A 19,199-nucleotide genomic window follows, 5' to 3' on the forward strand; every position below is an offset into this window, starting at 1 on the left:
CCCTGGGGAGAGATGATTGCTTCTCTCTGACCTAGAAGCAGCAGCCCTGGCCCCTTGACCCAAGAGCTTCTGTCTGGTGTCTCCCAACGCTGGAGAGGAAACAGTTGACCTGAACTTTGGATGCGGCTTAATAGCATTCTCATGACTTTCTCGCTCCAGCTCTGCCCCGTGGCCTCTCCTGATTAGGGCTGGAAGTTTGGAGTCTGGATGGCTAGCTTCCTGCAGACAGTAAAGAGAGGCCAAACTACAGCCAGCAGTTCCTGGAGGTCACTAGGTCGTTGTTCTTTATTTTCCCCTTCATCCCCCGAAGCATCATGTTGAATAAACAGCTCTTTCTTCTCACAAAGCAAGATATATAAAAACAAACAACAAACATAAAAACCTCGTGGGGCCTCTCCGGCTGCTACTTCCTGGTCCCGTTTCCTGTGCCTTGCTCACACCTTCCCTCTGCCTTTTGGATCCTCAGAACCGATGAGAGGGAAGTAAGCAGGCTGCAACCTTCACACTGAGGTATGTCGTGAATGGTCTTGGTTACAGAAATCTCTCCTGAGTTTGGAAAGATACCGTGTTTTCTTAAAGCTCTTTTTTTCTTGCGGCAATCAAGATTTAAAAAATTCCACGAAGAAAATATTTCCATTCTTGGTCATGCTTGATATCATGCATCACTTGGAATTGGATGAACATAATTAAAACAAGCAGGAGAGAGTCAAATACATGCAGAAATATCAAGACTTCTGAATACCAGCACAGACAGGACTGTTGTGCTGAAGAAAGGAATGAAGTTGGCGTCCCCCGCCAGCAATGCCCCTGTTCCCCCTTCCCAGCCTTCCTGACTCCGTTGAGTGCTGCCCGCGTCTGCATGACCAACAGGCATACACACACTGCTAAACTATGCGACTGCTAACTACACACAGATCCCCAGATTTCTGATGAGGATTTCTTTAGGACAAACAAACACAAAACGCTTGGAGGGAAAAAAAAAAGTTCTTAAAATGTAAATAACATTTTGAATACCAGTCTGGCTGTTGCTTGATTAAAAATCATTCTGTGTTGTTTATCCCAAGGTCATTATTCAGCAGCCAGTAAACCTCGAGATTTAGAACTTATTCATTGGAAGTCATCTACTCTTATGTTTTTTGTTTTGTTTTTAATTTCTTTTTCACTATATGTGTGTATTCTGAGTTTGGGAGATTTGATATCCTTTATCCTCTGATCTCCCAGTTCATTTATCTGAACTTATGGCATTGATTCCATTCTCTTGTGATTAAATTAATTAGGGGGCATCTTGGCTTCCACCTGGCAACATGAGAAATTTTAAAAGGAAGGAAAAAATGCACCAGGAAACTAGATTATGTGATTCTGTTTCTTAAAATGTATCCCTGGCTCTCTATCACACTAAAATCTAAATTGCTTACATGATTCACAAGGCCTTTTCTGATCCAATTCCTGTTTCTTGCTCTGACTTTATGTTTCTTAAGGTATCTTATGCTTTGACCTCTGTTTATCTGACAGGCAAAGAGACAGTAGAAAAGAAATAGACGTCTTCCATCCACAGCTCATTACCCATTGGCCTGTGGCAGTGGGGACCGGGGTTGGCCTAAACCAGGATCTTGAAGCTTGATCTGGTTCTCCCACATGGGTGGAAGCAACCCAAGTACCTGAGCCATCATCTTCTATGGCTTGGGGCACACATTAGCAGGAAGGTAGATCAGAAGTGGAGCCGGGACTCCAATTCAGGCCCTCCGATATAGGATATAGACATCCCAGGCGGTGTCTAGTCTCTGCCAAATCCCTGCCTTAGGTCTCAAATTTTATTAAATCTATCATTTCTACAATTATCACAATCCAGTTTGGGAGTATTTTTACCATCTTTTAAAAACTTACCATGAGATTGCTAGCATTTTCCATATACTTCTCTTCTAAACCTTAAGTCACAGGCAAGCATTAGTCTTGCTTTTTGTCTCTGCAAGTTTACCTTTTTGGACATTTCTTGTACAGGGAGTCAAATAATATGCAGTTTTTTCACCTATCTTCTTTTACTTAACATCAGGTATTGTAGATTCAGCCATGTAGTAACATGTACCAGAATTTCACTTCTTTTTATTGTATCCACACACTGTATGTTGCCTATCCATTCACTAGCTGATCAGCTCGTAGAAGGTTTTGACCAATAGAAACAATGCTGCTCTGAGCACTCACATACAAGGGATTGTATAAACAAGTGTGTTCCTTTTTCTTGAGTGAATTCTTAAGAATGGTACTAAGGAGAGTCCTTTTTAACTTTTTAAGAAACTACCAAAGAGGTGTATGCAGCTGGCAGAACTCGGGTTAGGTGGTCTGGGTGCCAGTGGCACTGGACCAAGCCCTTGTGCTGCCCATAGTGAGCTCTGGGGACCTGGGGATGTGGGGCTACAGTGGCTTTGGGGGATGGCACAGGTGGGGGTGAGCAGGGACCTCAGTTCATGTCCAGGTGTGGAATGACTTCTGAAGAACTTCCATGGACAAGGCCACTGCCCATTGCTGGGCTAGGTCATGGAACCCAATAGTGAGCGTTAGAAAAGTGAATGGGTTATATAAGGCTGGTCCATAACACTAACCAGCACATGAGTGAATCATGTCTTGGGGTAGATGGGCTTACCCATTTGGAATCTCTATTGGCATGCACAAGACCTGTGGCTGGGAACAGGTCTGGTTAGGGAGCTAAGGGGACACCTTGGCTAGGCTGAAATTCCTGCTGAGCGCAAGGGCCAGAATGGGGGCTGCGATCTAGTCTGGACATGGCTGCAGTATCTCTCAGCATGGATGTGGATTGGGTCTGGAAAGTGCCAGACTGGGCTAAACTCCAATAGCCACTGGTATTTGTGAGAGCCAGGGTGGGTGTAAAATGAGCTGGGCTAGTTCTCATTTCCCACTGAACCACACAGAGCTGTGTCTGGGCATGGACTAGGTGTGGCTGGGCTGTAACACCCAAGAGTAAGAACTGAATGGGTATGGGCTGATTGGCTAACGATAGTTTTCCTGCCAGAACAAGAGGTGGACAAAGTCAGTTTGGGCCAAGAATCCCACCAATGTGCACAAGATCTGCCACTGGGGGAAAACCTAATAGACTTGGGGAACTGCTTTGTCAGGACACAATCCCTGCAGGTGAGTACAATAACCAAGGCTGGGAGCAGCCCAAACCAGGCCAAGTTATAGTACCCACTGGCATACATGTGGGTCAGGTCTGAGGGTATGGACTAGACTGGGCCAGTTCATAACATCTACTGGCAGATCTGAGGACCAGGACTGTGTGTATGAGGGGCCAGGATGTGCTGTAATACCAGCCAGTTCACACTGGGGCCGGGTCTGGGGACTGACTGGACTGGGATAGGCTAAAGTACCCACCAACATGAGCTGGAACTGGGGGCAGGCTGGATTGAGCCAGGCTGAAGATCATAAATGCCGAGGTGAGATGAGCCATGGCGGTATGGTGGTGGTGGGTGCCAGGTCTGTGAGTTGGGGGTGGTGGGGAGAGTGGTAGGGCTCAGGTTGCCTAGCGTGTGTCCTTGGGCCTGTCTATGTGGTGGAAGCTGGGTTCATGAGCCCCAGGGGCTGAGGGTCTGGTGGGGCCTAGTCATCTGGCCCAGGTCCCTGGGCCCACCTGTGTGGTAGGTTCCAGGTCCATGAGCCCAAGGGGTAGAGTAGAGGGGGGTTGGTGGGGCCCAGGTTGCCTGGCCCAAGCCCTTCAGCCTGAATGTGAGGTAGTGCTGGATCTGTGAGCCCCATGGGTTGGGGGTCCTGTGGAGCCCAATCTGCCTGGCCCAGGTTCTTGAGCCTGCCAGTGTGGCACATGTTGGGTCCATAAGCCCCAGGGGTAAGGGACCTGGTGAGGCCCAGGTTGTCTGGCTTTGGTCCTTGACTCACCTGTGTAGTGGGGGCCAGGTTGACGATCCCTGGGGCTATGTGTATGGGAGGGTCTGGTGTGGCCTGTGTTGCTGATCTGGGCCCTTTGGCCAGTCTACATGGTAGGTGCTGGATCTGTGAGCCCCATGGTTGTGGTCTCCAGTGGGACCTGGGTCTTCTGGCCCAGGTCCTTGGGCCTACCTATGTTGGGGATACTGGGTTCATAAGCCACAAGGTTGAGGGGTCCAGGTTGGCCTACCCTTGAGGTAGGTGCCAGGTCCATGAAGCCCGGAGGTGGAGGGTCTGGCGGGGTCTAGGGAGTTTGCCTGGCCCATGTCCTAGGAGAACCTGTCTTCCTCAGTGGAAAAGACAGAGTAGTATGGACAACATGCCTTGGTGCAGCCTGCATCCATCTCCACCTTGATCTATTAAACATCATCTATTAAAATAGAAAGGAAAAACAAAACTACCAAAGATTTTTTCAAAGTGCAAAAGAGATTTCCACAGTGGGCTTTATATTCCCATCAGCAATGAATGAAACTTCCATTTTCTTCACATTCTAGCTCATGTTTGGTGTTCTTCTGTACCTATTGATTATATGGATTTTGTACCTTATCAATATGATAACATTAATTGAGTCTTGCATATGAAGTCAATTTTACATTCTTGGGAGAAAGGCTACTTAGTCATGGTATATGCTTCTCTATGCTGCCAAAATTCCTCTGCTGACATTTTATGAGAGATTTTCATGCATATTCATGAGGATATTGATTGTAGTTTGGTTCATTTATCGTTCCTGCTGGTGATGTCTTTGGTCTCAGGACAATACTGACCTCATGGTTGATAGTTTTCTCGGCTTTTCCATTTCCTGAAAGAGTTTCTGAAGTGTTGGAGATAATCTTTCTTTAAATATTTAAGAGAATGTACTAGTTAAGCCAGCTGATCCAAAGCAAGCTTTCTTTGTGGGAACATTTCCAATTATAAATGCAAATTTTTGTCATAAATATATTTTAATTTCCTATTTCTTTTTGTGCTTGTTTGTGTGTTTTTACGAATGTTTATTTAATCTGTATTGTTTGATTTTTTGGCAGATTGCTGTGCCATTTTCTCATAATAATCCTTTAAATGGAGTTGATAGCATGTCCTCTTTTACCTGCCTAATTTTGCTAATCTGTTTCTTCTATCTTAAGTTCTTAGTAATACTAACGTTTTGATATATTGCTTAACTTTTTAGAAACGCAGGAAATTCTTGTTTTTTAAAATACAGCTACTTATTTGTAAGACAGAACCACAGAGGGGGAGAGACAGAGAAGTAAAAACAGAGAAAGAGAATATCTTCCTCATGCTGATTCACCACCGAAATGATCCCACTGGCCGGGGCTGGGCAGACCAACACCAGGAGCCTGGAACACCGTTTTTGTCTTCCAGATGAGTGCTGGTATTTGGGCCATCTCCCACTGCCTCCCAGAAATCATTAGGAGAAAGCGGGATGTGAAGCAGAGGAGCCAGGATTTGAACCGGCACTTTAGTGTTGGGGGTACAGGCGACTTGGTTGGCAGTTTAATGTGCTGTGTCACAATGCCCACTCCTTGGATATTCATTTATTTATTTATTTAGACAAAGAACTGACTTCAGTATTATTAATTTTTACTCTTATTTTTCTGTTTTTGGTTTAATTGGTTTCCATTCTAATTATTGTTACTTTCTTCCTTCTGGAGTGTTTGCTTTTACTTTCACCGGTTTTACAAAGCAAAAAACTTAAGTTACTGGTTGGAGTCAATTTTATTTTCTTTTTAATAATTTTATTGTTTTATTTGAGACACAGAAACACACACACATACACTGAGATAGATAGCTAGAGAGAAAGCACTCCATCTGTTGATTCAATCCCTGAATGCCCCCAGTGGTCAGGACTAGGCCAGCCTGAAACTGAGAGCCTGGAACTCCGCCTGTCTCTTCCATTTTGGCAGCAGGAACCTAATTACTTGAACCATCACTAATATCTCCCAGGATCTGCGTTTGCAGGAAGCTAGTGTAGGAAGCCAGGAATTCAGTTTTAGATCAACACTGTCTGATACGGGATGTGGGCATCCTAACTTGGATCTTAACAAGCCAATATCCACCCCCAGTTTTTCTTTTTTGATGCAGAACTTAAAACTATAAGTTTCTTCTTACCTATTGATTTATTTGAAATCTATAATTGGTGTGTTTGTACACTTTTGATCCGTAAAACCATTTTAGAAGTTTCTCTTATTTTCTTCTTTGATCTGTGGTTGTCTACAGGTGTACTGTTTAATTTATGAATATTTGAAGATTTCTAAAATTTATTGTTTTTTTTGGATCTTTCATTCAGTTGTGGTCAAAAGCGTATTTCACATGGCTGAAATATTTTAAAATTTATTAAGACTTGTCTAGTGACTCAGCACACATCCGTCCAGGGAATGCTTTATGTGTGCCTGAAAAACTTTGAGATTTATGCAATTGCTTGCTTGAATGTTCTGTAAGTATCAGTTTGGTTGATAGATGTGGCTGGAGGATGATTGGTTGGCAACAAGCTTTGGAAGTTCAAGGAGAGGCTTTTGGAAAGATTTAGTGACACCTGCCCTAGAGATTATGATCATTGATATTTTAAAGAGTAGTACAGGCTTCCCTTTATTCCTTCAGAGAAGAATTGCTTACCTTCCAGAATAAAGGCAGCTTGTCCTCTCTCTTCTCTCTGCTTCTTTCAAAGGTGAAGATGTAACAATGGTTCTTATGTACTCCTGGATTCTTCTGCGGCTACATGAGTTTTATTGCTTGTGTAGTTGACAGCTGGCTTTCGTTGCATTGTCCTGTTGGAAACTGAGATATGGGAAAACAGCCTAACCTGTTCTGTGGATCAACGACCTTCGTGTTGATCTAAAACTCTCCTGTTTATCAAGTGTGTGTGTGTTAAGACATTGGTCATCATTAACCCTGCTGTTTCCATGTACAGAAGTGGCTTATCTCATATTACTTTTAAGATTTTTTTCTCTTTGTCTTTCAACAATCTGAAAGATTGCTTGGGTTTTGTTGAGTTTCTTAGATCTGTAACATAATGGTTTTTTTTTCATAAAATTTGTAAAGTTTTGATCCATTTTTTCTTCAAATATATTTTTCTGTCCTCTCTTTCTTCTCTCCCATTTTATATGTGCTGGTCCTTGATATTGCTTCTGAAGGCTCAGGACCGCTGGATATTTTTCCACCCTCTTTTCTCTCTGTGTTCACATTAGACGATTTCCATGGCTCTATCATCAAGTGTGTTGGTCTTTTGCCATTTCAAACATACTGCTCAGACCCTCTACTAAATTTCTCTTATACTTATTGTACTGTTTAGTGTCACAGTTTCTTTTAGTTTTATAATTTGCCTACATTGTAATTTCCACTGCATGGAATCATTGTCATCATACTTTTCTTTAATTATTCAACCACATTTTTAACAGCAGCATTGAGGGCCTTCCTTTCCTTTTGTTTTTGTTTTTGTTTTAAGGATCTATTTATTTTTATTGGGAAGGCAGATTTACAGAAAGAAGGAGAGACAGAAAGATCTTCCTTTCACTGGTTCACTCCCCAAATGACTGCAAAGGCCAGTGCTGAACTCATCCGAAGCCAGGAGCCAGGAGCCTCTTCCAGGTTCCCCACTTGGGTACAGGATCTCAAGGCTTTGGGCCAGTCTCCTCTGCTTTCCTAGGCCATAAGCAGGGACCTGAAAGGGAAATGGAGCAGCAGGTTCATGAACTAGCATGGGATTCCGGTACTTGTAGGAGGAGAATTAACCAATTGAGTCATTAAAATGCCAGCCCTTCAAATACAGTTTCTTTGTGTTTCAAAGATAGATCATACTCATACTTTCTTATATCTGCTTTAAAAATACTTAAAGGTAGACAACAGAGAGAGACAGAGAGAAAGAGAATGAGATTCTTCCTGTCCATGAATTCCCTTCCCTAATGTCTGCGACATACTGAAGCCAGGAACTCAGGGCTCCATCTGGTCTTCCATGTAAGTGGTAGGGGTCAACTTCTGCTGCTTTCCCAGACCTCTTAACAGTGATCTGGATTAGAAACAGAGCAGCTGGGACTAGAATCAGCTCTAATATGGGATGTTGGCATTGCAGATGGCAGCTTAATATTCTACACTGTAACACTGGCAACATTGTCTCTCTATATACCATAACTTTTTGTTGAATACTTAATATTTAAAAATATATATATTAACCACTGTGAGTTCTAACATTTATTTTGAGGGTTATTTTTCTCTGTGTTTTAGTAATTTGCCTTAAAAAAAACTTTGAATTTTGTCCCTTGTAAAATGGTAGACCTTCATTATTTCTTGTTTTTATTTCTCGCTCTAGTTTTTGAGGAGTTGTTTCTTAGCATAGCTTATCGTATAACTAAAAATTACCAATGGTTGTGTTCTAGCATCTCAAGCTTGTGAGGTTTCCATCCACTCTACTAATATGTTTTTATGGGGACAATGGATAAAATTCAAATGTTAGGCCATTGTCACATGTACCATGGTTTTTATTTCTACGTATTCTTTTACATCTCGTGTGTGTGTGTGTGTGTAGAATCTGTTAGCTGGAAATGTGTGGGTGCTTTGGGCTTACTGTGGTCTCTGCTGTACATTCAAACAGCTTCTATTCAATCTTGAATAGTATGAAAAGGTTTTCAAGCCCTTTAGGAGTAGTCATCCTCTGGAACTCCATGTTAGATTCCCAGGCAGGGGGCCAAGGTTGTGGCATAGCTTGTTAAACCATCTTTTATGATACCAGTATCCCATATCAGAGCGTGAGTTTGAGTCCCAGCTGCTCTGCTTCTGATCCAGCTTGCTTCTCATACACTTGGAAAGGCAGCACTTTGCCACCTGTGCAATGTCACAAATGGGGTTCTTGGCTCCAGGCTTTGGCCTTGGTCAAACCTGATTGTTGTGGCCAACAGAGGAGTGAGACAGTGGATGAAAGATTCTCTTTCTCTCTTTGCCTCTCCATCTCTGTCACTGTGCCTTTCAAGTAAATAAAATATAAATATATACTTTTAAATAAAGCCTTTTCAGGGTAGCACAAGTGTCATCCTAAGCTGTAGGAGCTTTATTGTCAAACACAAGACAATAGTGGCCATGCCAAGGGGCAGAGAGAGCTAGCATGTGTTAGTGATTGACAGTGAGATGCAGAAGACCAGGAACCTGAACATCTCTGGGCAGAGAATTTGTTGCAGACATGTTAGGGGAGATTTCTTCTGGATTCACTGTCTCATTTTTTTCTGCCCCACTTTCTCCCATTCCTCAGCTGTGACATATAAAGACATGTACATCTCTTCATTCTAGGTTGCAACAGAAGTTTCCTGTGAAGACATATGCAATGATGTGGGCCCACCAATGGACTAACTAGAATAATTAGGGAGACTAAGAGGAAGTTAAAAGAGCACAATTCAAAGGAAGTGATGTGGGGTGATGGCCACAATTCCTTGGAAAATCAGGAGTTCCTCTGTTTGCTGAGTGGGGGAGGCAAGGGCAGAGCAGGAGACTCTCAGGCACAGGCAACTTCATGGTGGTCCACAGGAAGAGAAGGGGCTGGGAGCAGGAAAGGGGTTTCCAAGGAAATCAAGGCTGATATGAATTCTGGAGGGTTGGTGAGGTTTGCTGGGCTTGTGGGGAGGGAGTGGTTGGGCACCGCATGAGTAGTAAGGAAGAAACCACTTTGTAACTGCTTTTTAACATGGGCCTTTAGAATAAAGTTTGTGTAGTTCAATCAAATTATGTCAGCTTTTAGAACATAACAAGTGAGCATGAGTGATGGAGGCCTCCAGTCAAGCCTGGGGTCATTCTACCTAAAGTTAAAATGTCAGCAAGTGAAGTTCAGTTCTTAGAAATATTTGAGTGGTGATGGTATTGGTGTTTTACTATGCAATATCCATTGAGGGCACAGCTGCACAGATTATTTCCCTCACATTTCCTTACACGAATGCTAGAAGTGATGGTTTAGATAGGTTAGCCAAGTGAATTGTCATATATCTATTCATTCAGGTGAGATTTTGCTAACATAGTTGACTATTTTTTGAAAAGATTTATTTATGTATGTATTTATTTATTTGCTTACTTATTTATTTGAAATGTGGAAGTAGTTGAGGTGGGGTTGGGGGAGAGAGACACACAGAGTGAGAGATCTTCTATCTGCTGGTTCACAAATGACTGTAGTAGGCAAGGCTGGACCAGGTTGAAGTTAGGAATCAGGAGCTTCTTCCACATCTCCCATTTGAGTTTCAGGGGCTCAAGTATTGGGGCTTTTACTTTTACCTTTCAGATGCATTATCAGGGAGCTGGTTGAAAGTGAAACAGCTGGGGGCCCAGCATGGTAGCCTAGTGGCTAAAGCCCTTGCCTTGAATGTACCAGCATCCCATATGAGTGCCAGTTCTAAAACCAGCAACCCTGCTTCCCAACCAACTTCCTGCTTGTGGCCTGGGAAAGCAGTTGAGTGGCCATTGCAGCCACTTGGGGAGTGAATCAATGGATAGAAGATCTTCCTGTCTGTTTCTCCTCCTCTCTGTGTATCTACTTTCCTATAAAAATAAGTAAATCTTTAAAAAAAAAAAAAAAGGAAGAAGGTAAACACTCCTATTGAATGGCAGTATCACAGGTGCTGGCTTAACGGGGTGTGGTACAACACTGGCCCCAACACAGCTGACTATTAAAACAAATACTAAGAACAAGGAATGGAAGGAAGTGTGTTCACAGAAGCCTGGTGAGCTTTGATTAAATGAGAATCCTTTAAATCATGACAAAATCAGCCAGGGCTCAATCAAGGGTGGAGTGTTAGTGAAGACGTCACTGCCATTATCTTCCAGAAATACTTTCCTTGTCTCTGTTAGTCATCTGACTGCAGCTACAACATTGATTTCTTTTTGCTTAGTGTTAAAGAACAGAAAGCAAGCTTACAGCAGAGCTAAAATCAGTGAGATGTCCTAACCATAATTAGAGGCAGAGGAGAAAAGTGATCTGCTTCATCCTCACCCTCAAATACATGATTGGAACTAGAACCCGGAGGAGGCCTTCTATGGAGAAGGGCTCAGGAGAAGGATAGATGGAGACCATTGAAGGGGGGAAGGGTAGGGGCCATAATAAATCCCCAAGTTTGAGGGAAATTGGATGTGAAGACTGAATTGGGGTTAGGTAGGAATACAACCGTCCCAGACATCCTGTTTACTGCCTAGGCAACTTTTTTTTTTTCTTTTTGTTTTTCCTCAAAGAAGGGACCCTCATTCCCTCCCTATCCCTCTTAGCATCAGGGCTATTGTTGACTGAGACACGTGTCAGTGTGGACCTTGAGGGACTTCAACTTTATGTAACAGAGCACTTCTCACCTCACTCCATCTTTTCTTTACTATGTGGACTTCAGAGCAATCTGCAGTTATTGTCCCCTCTGAAAAATACACTGTGGTCTGCAGATCAAATATTTAAAGCGTGCCTTTGGGATCACCAGTGTATAGCCTCTTCCCCACATCTGTCAGCTACAAGTAGTGCGTGGTGAACATGTGTTACCCACAGTGTCCTGCTCAGATGATCTGGCAAAGTCTTGGTCATTTCCTGGGAGATTTGGATTAAATAGAAAGTGTTCAGAAAGGTCTTAGAGATATGTATTATGATCAGACATGTATAGACTCCAAAAGTTTTTTGCAACAAAATAGACTTATCTTTTAATTTCACTTCCATGAAGGTTTTTTTTTTTTTTTAAGATTTACTTACATACTTGATAAGTAAAGCTATAGAAAGGGAAGTGAGAGAAAGAGATTGTCCATCTGTCAGTTCATTCCCCAACTGGCTACAGTGACCAGGGCTGGCCAGATTGAAGACAGCAGCCAGGAACTCCATCCAGGTCTCCCACATGAGGGCAGGGGCCCAGCTACTTGGACCTTTTCTGCTGTGTTCTCAGGTGCATTAGCGGAGAGCTGAATAGGAAGAAGAGCAGCCAGGACTTGAATCAGTGGTCAAATGGGATGTTGGTATTGCAGGTGGTAGCTGAACTCACTGCACTGGAATGCTGGCCTCTTCCATATAGTCACAAATACTGTAGACTATATCTTTGAAATGCCTCTCTCATATTTGTTTGGAATATGTCTTTGTTCTTTTTTTATGCAGCCATTATCAGCCCCATCTTTACTTTTATTACCCATGTTTAGGTTTTGGCACTAGCTTTTTAACTAACTAGTTTGTCTATTTCAAAATTTGAAGTGGCTGCCCTTTTTTTATTATTGTTTTATGACACAGTTTAATAGGTACTGGGGTATTTCTTCTCCCTCTCCGGGTTCCCTCCCCTCCCCACTGTTGTCCCCTCCAGTCTTACAATGGGTGTCTTCTGTGAGTTTTCACAAGTCCATCATGCTGCCACTGAGGTGTCTTCCAACAATGTAGGAGATTATCAGCCATTTTACTGTGAGTCCGTCCTTGTACTGCATGCATGAGTTCTTACTTCTCTCTCTGTTTTCACCTACGAGCACATTAATTTCCATTACACTTCCATTATGCATCCCCCTGAGTCCACCATGGGGAGAAAAAAAATTAGTGCATCTTCATCTACATGAAGTTAACAAAGATGTAGCAAAGGTATCAATGTGACGCTAGGGTGGTGAAAAAGATTGTCTAACATCTTCATGTAGGAATAAATGCTGGTGGGTATCTCATGTGGCACTAATGAAAGTACAATAAGGGTTAGATCATCATTACTTATGCACCCTGTTTTTTTAAATTACAAAGTATATGCAGTCTAGTGTTGGCATAGAACACCCTCAGAACTGGTTGGAGGAGTTGCTATAGAATTTCTACTTGTCCCATACATATAAAGCCAACCCCTGATACTGGGAAGATAGAAGAAAGGTGTTTACTGCAAAGCATGGAGCAAGGAGCCAGACAATGATCACTAAATTGCTGGGCTTTTGGAGAGCTTAGGAATAAAGTATCTTATAGATTGAAGTTGGACTATAGTTCAGCACACGTAAATGATGTGTTCGTTTGGATGGTGATAGTATGTGCATTTTGGGAATTTTGATGATGGCAAAGTAGGCCTCATTTAGTCTGGGGTCTTCCTTCGTGTGGTAGCCACCTTTTTGGAAATGGAATTCCTGGAATATAAACAACTCGAGACAGAACCAAACATTGAGATATTATTTACTGGAGAAACAAATGTCCACATGAGTCCCTCAATAAGAACCTTGTAGGGCAAGCTGCATAGCTTCTGTCATCCAGTGACATCATGTTAGTAAGCTGTGGATTTGTGTCATATCTCAGGACAAGGAACTTTTATGTTATGGGAGGAAGGCAGATAGACAGAGACCTGGTGGTATCCAGTGTCTGCATCCCAGGCACACTGTATGGGAGCTGTATTTCATTATTAAAGTCCTTCTCCAATCCCATAATTGTGTTTCTGTAATGTTCATGTCCATGCTTGTCATTACCGGCCTGGCCCAATAGGGGTGCTATCCTCACTAACCCTGGACCTCTTCCTCGACCTCTGTCTGTATTTTGCGAGACAACCCCCCCCCTTTTTTTTTTTTTTTGCCTCTACCTACTCACTTATCCCCAATCTGTAAGGAAGCCTCCATGGACATCCTTGCTTTTGCTGTCCTGACTTCTCCAGGGGCTCCTGACTATGCCAGCAGTTCAGCCCAGTTTTGCACTGGCTTTTCTACATGCTTTCAAATTTGGGTTTTGAATTTTAAGAAATGGTGTTAATGATTTCCACTGGGTGTGAAACATTTCCTGGGCTAACATTTCCTAACCTCATTTTGCTTCTCTGTGGATTTTCTTCAAATTCTGTGTACTTCCTCCATTTTTCATCTATAGGCTTCGAAGAAAGATGCCAAATGGCACTGCTAACATCTTCCTCATAGGAATGCACTGTTAATTTATCATGCATCCAATTTATATGATGACTCCTCCTATCCTTAGCTTTGATTAGCTTAAAAAGATAAATTAATCTATTGGTAAATATTTTCACAACTACTTATAGACCATTTGATCTGATTGTTCTTTTTTTAAGTTAAATTTAGCTTAACAGGGAATTCACAGGGTTGAGTGTAGTTTTAGTTCACCTGTAAAACAACTAATCATTCTGAAATATTCTCTGAAGGCACATGAGCAAGGTAAAAGGCAAGGAGAGATTGCTGTTTGGAAACAGCGTAGAATATGTGATGTACCCCAAATCCTTAAACATGGCCTTTGTTCTTTTGCTTCTCTTCCATCATCCAGGAGACTGCATAGTCACTGCTGCTTCAGCCTGTTTCATCAGCATTTTAGTCACTAACTAGGACTGTTCCTTCACTCACATCCACTGCTTGATTTCTTCCATTTTAGGAGATTTGCGTAGTGTTTAGATTTGGAAAGAATACTTTTGGAAGGAAGGGATTGCACCCATACCCATGGGGATAGAATTCCTTACTTCTTAGTGAGGCTATTTGTCAACCAAGATTAACCTTGATTAACATTAAGTGTTAAAGTTTCCGATGAGGTTTACTAAGAAAACTCCACATCTTGCCTGAAGTGTGTGTGTGTGTGTGAAGAATGTAGATATTAGCAAGATATTTACTTTTCGGAATGGAGCCGCAGTGTTGCAGCCTGGGTTCCTATCACAGGCCCAGTGCCACAGTGTATATTGTTGGAGCCTGTGTGGGTGACTGCAGAGTTCAGCAGGCTAAAGAGACAGGCTCCTGCCTGTTGCCTACCACCAGTTCTATCCCCATGGGTATGGATGGGGTCCCTTCCTTCCAAAAGTCTTCTTTTGAAATCTAAATACTGTTGCAAATCTTCTGCTCTTGGGCACTTCTGTCTGAGACTGTGTTTGCTTTTCACCATTGTTTATTTTGGAAATGTCGCAATAAATAACAGAGGAGAGGATGTGAGAGAAGGACTCCTTGAGGAAGGCTGCAAATTCTTCAGGGACACAAAGCCTCCTGCCTGTGGCCTCTGATAAGAGGAAATTATTATGGATAATATTTGGTTTTTCTAGATTCCCAGAGGACAATAAAATGGAACAGGAAAATAGCAGCAGGGGGAAAAAAAAGTGCTGTTATTTGTTTGCCTAGTGAAGCCTTCTATTTTAATCCTGTTGGTTGAGCCAGGGACACTGGATCCTAAACTAAGTCAGTGCCTTGAAATGCACTGGTCAGATCTGCTGGGAAGCCGCAGGAGTGAGATGGTTCTATATCTGCTGAGGTCAGATCCACTCTCACTCCTCTACCACTAGGACAGCTCTTTGGGGGAACTTGTCAGGGCTATCCTGAATGGAGTGGGTCTCTAACCCATCTTGTTTACCCAAGCCTGAGAATTTCTGGGATAGACTGAGTTTGGAGATAGGCCTGCAGCCTTGGCAACCAAGGAGGAAGGGTGAAATCAAAGCACCTTGCCTCAAAGTTGCAGATTCCTGTTGTGCTCACGCTGGGGGTCTTTCTCCTCCTTATCTCTTTGAGCATCGCTCTGCAAGGGTTTTTGGCGCAGGCACAAGCACCACCACAGGAATCTATGGACTGAAGCCAAACCTGACATCACCCGAGAGGATGAAGCATGCTGGGTGTAGGACCTGCAGCCGCAGGACCTGCTGTGGGGGTTAGGTAGGGGGGAAGTTGGTGTTGGCTTTGTCCCCAGGACCCCTGCCCCTCACTCAGAGGAGGAAATGTCTCCCAAGGAATCCCTGAATTCCTGAGAGTTCATCAAAGAAAAGCCTCCACTTCCCTGTTGAGTTGCTTGTTTTTCTTCCTAATTACTAAAGTAAAAGGGTATCTTCTGAAATGTTGATTTGGGGACTCTGAATCTAAACACTTGAGGCTGCCTGTATTTAGCTTGCAAAGGAGTTAGATTTTTGGCAGCCCAGCAGGAAGATGTTTGGATTCCGACGTCCTCCCTACTGCAGGGGTAGGCAGGAGAGTGAGGGGCTGCTGACCCTTTCTGAGGACTTGATAAGGTGGACAAAGGATTGACAAATCGCCATGAAAGGCGGAAGCCACTGCATTCAAAAGAGGGGACTTTAGCAAGAAAAGGTCCCCAAAGTCATCCAGAAGAGTGTCACACTGGGATGAAAAGGATTAATTAGACTTTAAATCTCAGAGGAGTCTCCTCTAATGTACATGACAGGAATAAAGAATGAACTTTATTATCTGATCTGAAGTGGGGAGTCGGAAGTTGCTGAAAAGACACATATGGCTGATGGGGAGGAAGAAACCAGAGGAAGTTTAAAATAAGCTTACAAAAAGCTGCTGTTGCTCTTTTAAAAAAAAAATCTGAAAGTAAAAAAAACAAACAAAAAACCTACTCTGTTTTGAATCTGGTGGACATTAGCTTCATTTTAAAAATTCTACTTATTTGTTTTTATTTATTTGAAACACACACACACACACACACACACACACACACACACCCTCCCTCCCTTCCTCCTTGGCATCCTTCTCTCTTCAGAGAAACATTCCATCTGCTGGTTCACTACCCAAATGCCTGTAGCTACCAGCAGTGTGCCAGGCCAAAACCAGTTGTCTGTAATTGGGATCTCCCTTGTTGGTGGCTGGGATCAAATATACCTGCTGCTCCTTGACCCCCAGGCTATGCACTGGTAGGAAACTGGGACTGGCAGAAGAGGAGGACTCACACCCAGACTCAAGTCCAAGCTACTGGATTTGGGATGTGTCCCAAGTATGCTTGCAACTGCTTCAGCAAAGTCCTCACCCTTTATAGAGGAAGAAAACAATAAGAAGAATAATCGGAGTCTCCAGGTTTTCTGAGGCCCTTCTTGGTCTCTCAGTGCACCTGTGCTCTGTGGAATTACCACAGGCTTGGTCTGTCTGGGTTCTCAGAGGAGGTGCTGAGATGAGGTAATGCCTGGAGATCTGTAGAGAAGCCACCTATGGGAGAGAAACGTAGTGGGGGCCAGGAAAGATGAGATGCCATCACACTGCTATGCATGTCTGAGCCCACGTAGAGGAGTCCGAGAAGGAAGCTTGAGTGGAAGCAAGCAAGAGTACAGTACTCAGCAAGGCCACCAGTGAGAGCCTGAGCCAAAGACAGGTACTATGTCGTAAGAGAATGCCCTAGAATACTGGGTGAGCCAGACCGTGCCAGTCATTGGCTGGGATCAGCTCAGGACAAAGGTAGCTTTGATGCTGATGTCACTTTGGAGTTTTCAGGTCATGTAGCTAGACCCCTTGATCAATCAGAAGGGCAAACTTTATAAAGATCTTTCTGTTTCTTCTTTAAGATATCCTTTCTCTGATTTTAAAGAAAAAATCCAGAGTGACTTCTTAAACCTTCTTAGTCCTTTTTGACAAAACATTAATATAACTGCTGGAAAATGTTTACTTTGTGATATCTTTCTGTACCTAGCTCATTTCATTTAGCATGATGTCCTTCCATTTCATCCATGTTGCTGCAATGATCAGGATTTTATCTTGTAATGGCTGAGTAGTATTTGTTCCATTTATGTAAGTTTGATGTCTTCATTTATTTAAGTTCATGTTGTTTGATTCCATGTCCTGGCTGCTGTGAATTGTACTGTATTGATACGGAAGTATGGACATGGAAGTACAAGTATACTTTGATTACTTTTTTTTTTTAAGATTTATTTTATTTTTATTGGAAAGGCAGATATATAGAGAGGAGAGACAGAGAGGAAGATCTTCCATCCGATGATTCACTCCCCAAGTGAGCGCAACGGCCGATGCTATGCTGATCCGAAGCCAGGAGCCTCTTCCGGGTCTCCCATGTGGGTGCAAGGTCCCAAAGTTTTGGGCCGTCCTTGACTGCTTTCCCAGGCCACAGGCAGGGAGGTGGATGGGAAGTGGGGCCGCGCCCCTATGGGATCCCGGGCGTGCAAGGCGAGGACCTTAACCGCTATGCTATTGCACCGAGCCCGCAGAATCCTCTTCTAATGTGGCTCCTTCCTTAGGCTTGCTGAGGTGTGAAAGGGACCAGCCTTTGGAGTCATTTCAGAAGAAAAAGAGGTTCGAGTCTGAAGTTGAATAAAAATGCCCCAGAGGCCACGAGGTGCTGGCCATATTAATAGAACTCAGTGACAAGCCTTGCGCCAAGGACAGAAAGTGAGACTCTGTTTTAGTTGGTGTCTTTATGTGATTCTCTTTTTTTATTCTTTTGTAAATGTTACCTGACATGAAGAACCACCTGATTTGTGGACACTTTTGAGACTGAGCCAGGAAAGCCAGTGGCACCTTTTGGCAGGGTAGGAGCACAGGGTGGGAAGAGAAGTAGATCTAAGTGGGATAACAGCTTAGAGCCTGGACTCTCATCAGCCAAGTCATTTCATGCTTGGAACAGTGGTTAGTAGAATGTGCCATTTGGGATGACCTCTGTGCCAAGAGGACGGGACAGGAAGAGGCCCAATGAAGCCAATGCCGAAGGGCCATTCCCCTCACAGTACAACTGATCAGGGGACACAGAAGCACAAAGTCTCCTTGTTAGCCTCCTTGTTTCCTGAAGTTAGCTAATTAAATGGCACCACAGGAGGCAGATGATCTGATCCTGGCCAGCAGCAGGAGCTTAGCTGGATTCTTCTAGCCATGCCTGAGAAGCATTAGGTACAAACTTTTAGCCATTGTTGGTAGATATCCCACTTCCCCAATAGGATGCAGTAACTTTCTCATAGGCTATTTGAACAATTGCAAATTTAAATCAAATTGTGGGCCTTGGAGAATGCCTCCAGTTACTGCAACACACTGAGAACATTGCTGGGAACTATCTGAATGGTTATTAGACTACAAAAAGCTCACAAGCTAGAGTTTCAAAGTCTTGATAATTATTAACTGTTTATTTCACACATCTGGTATATTTTTGAGAGAAGACTGAGAGCCATTCAGTGTCTTGAAAGTTAAATGTTAAAAATTAAACTTGCTTTCTATTGAGTAAAGTAGTAGCTAAAACTTTCAGTAATCCTGGAAATTATGTCTCTAAATTATATTTGCTATTGAAAATACTATTTAGGTTAAATGTCAATTAGGCAAACTGTCTAAATGATACATGAACTAGTTAAATGATCTAACTTAACTTTGGTTTCTTATCAAGCCATGAAAAAGCATCAAAGAGGACTTTTGCATTTTCTTAAAATGGAAGAAGATCAATGAATTAGGATAGAAGTTAGAACAATTCCAATGTTCCTAATATTTTTCCTGCCCAAGAGTGGGATCAATAGCTTCTCCCTGTATAATTTTCATCGCATCAGATTAAAATTAGGATAAAATCACTTCATTAAAAAAAGAAAAAAGACCAATTTTCTTACTTCTTAGTTATATAAGTTATCCTTATCACCTCTTTAACC

Source organism: Ochotona curzoniae, unplaced genomic scaffold (genome assembly GCF_017591425.1).
Source record: "Ochotona curzoniae isolate NIBS_2020 unplaced genomic scaffold, NIBS_Ocur_1.0 scaffold_4683, whole genome shotgun sequence".
Classification (NCBI taxonomy): domain Eukaryota; kingdom Metazoa; phylum Chordata; class Mammalia; order Lagomorpha; family Ochotonidae; genus Ochotona; species Ochotona curzoniae.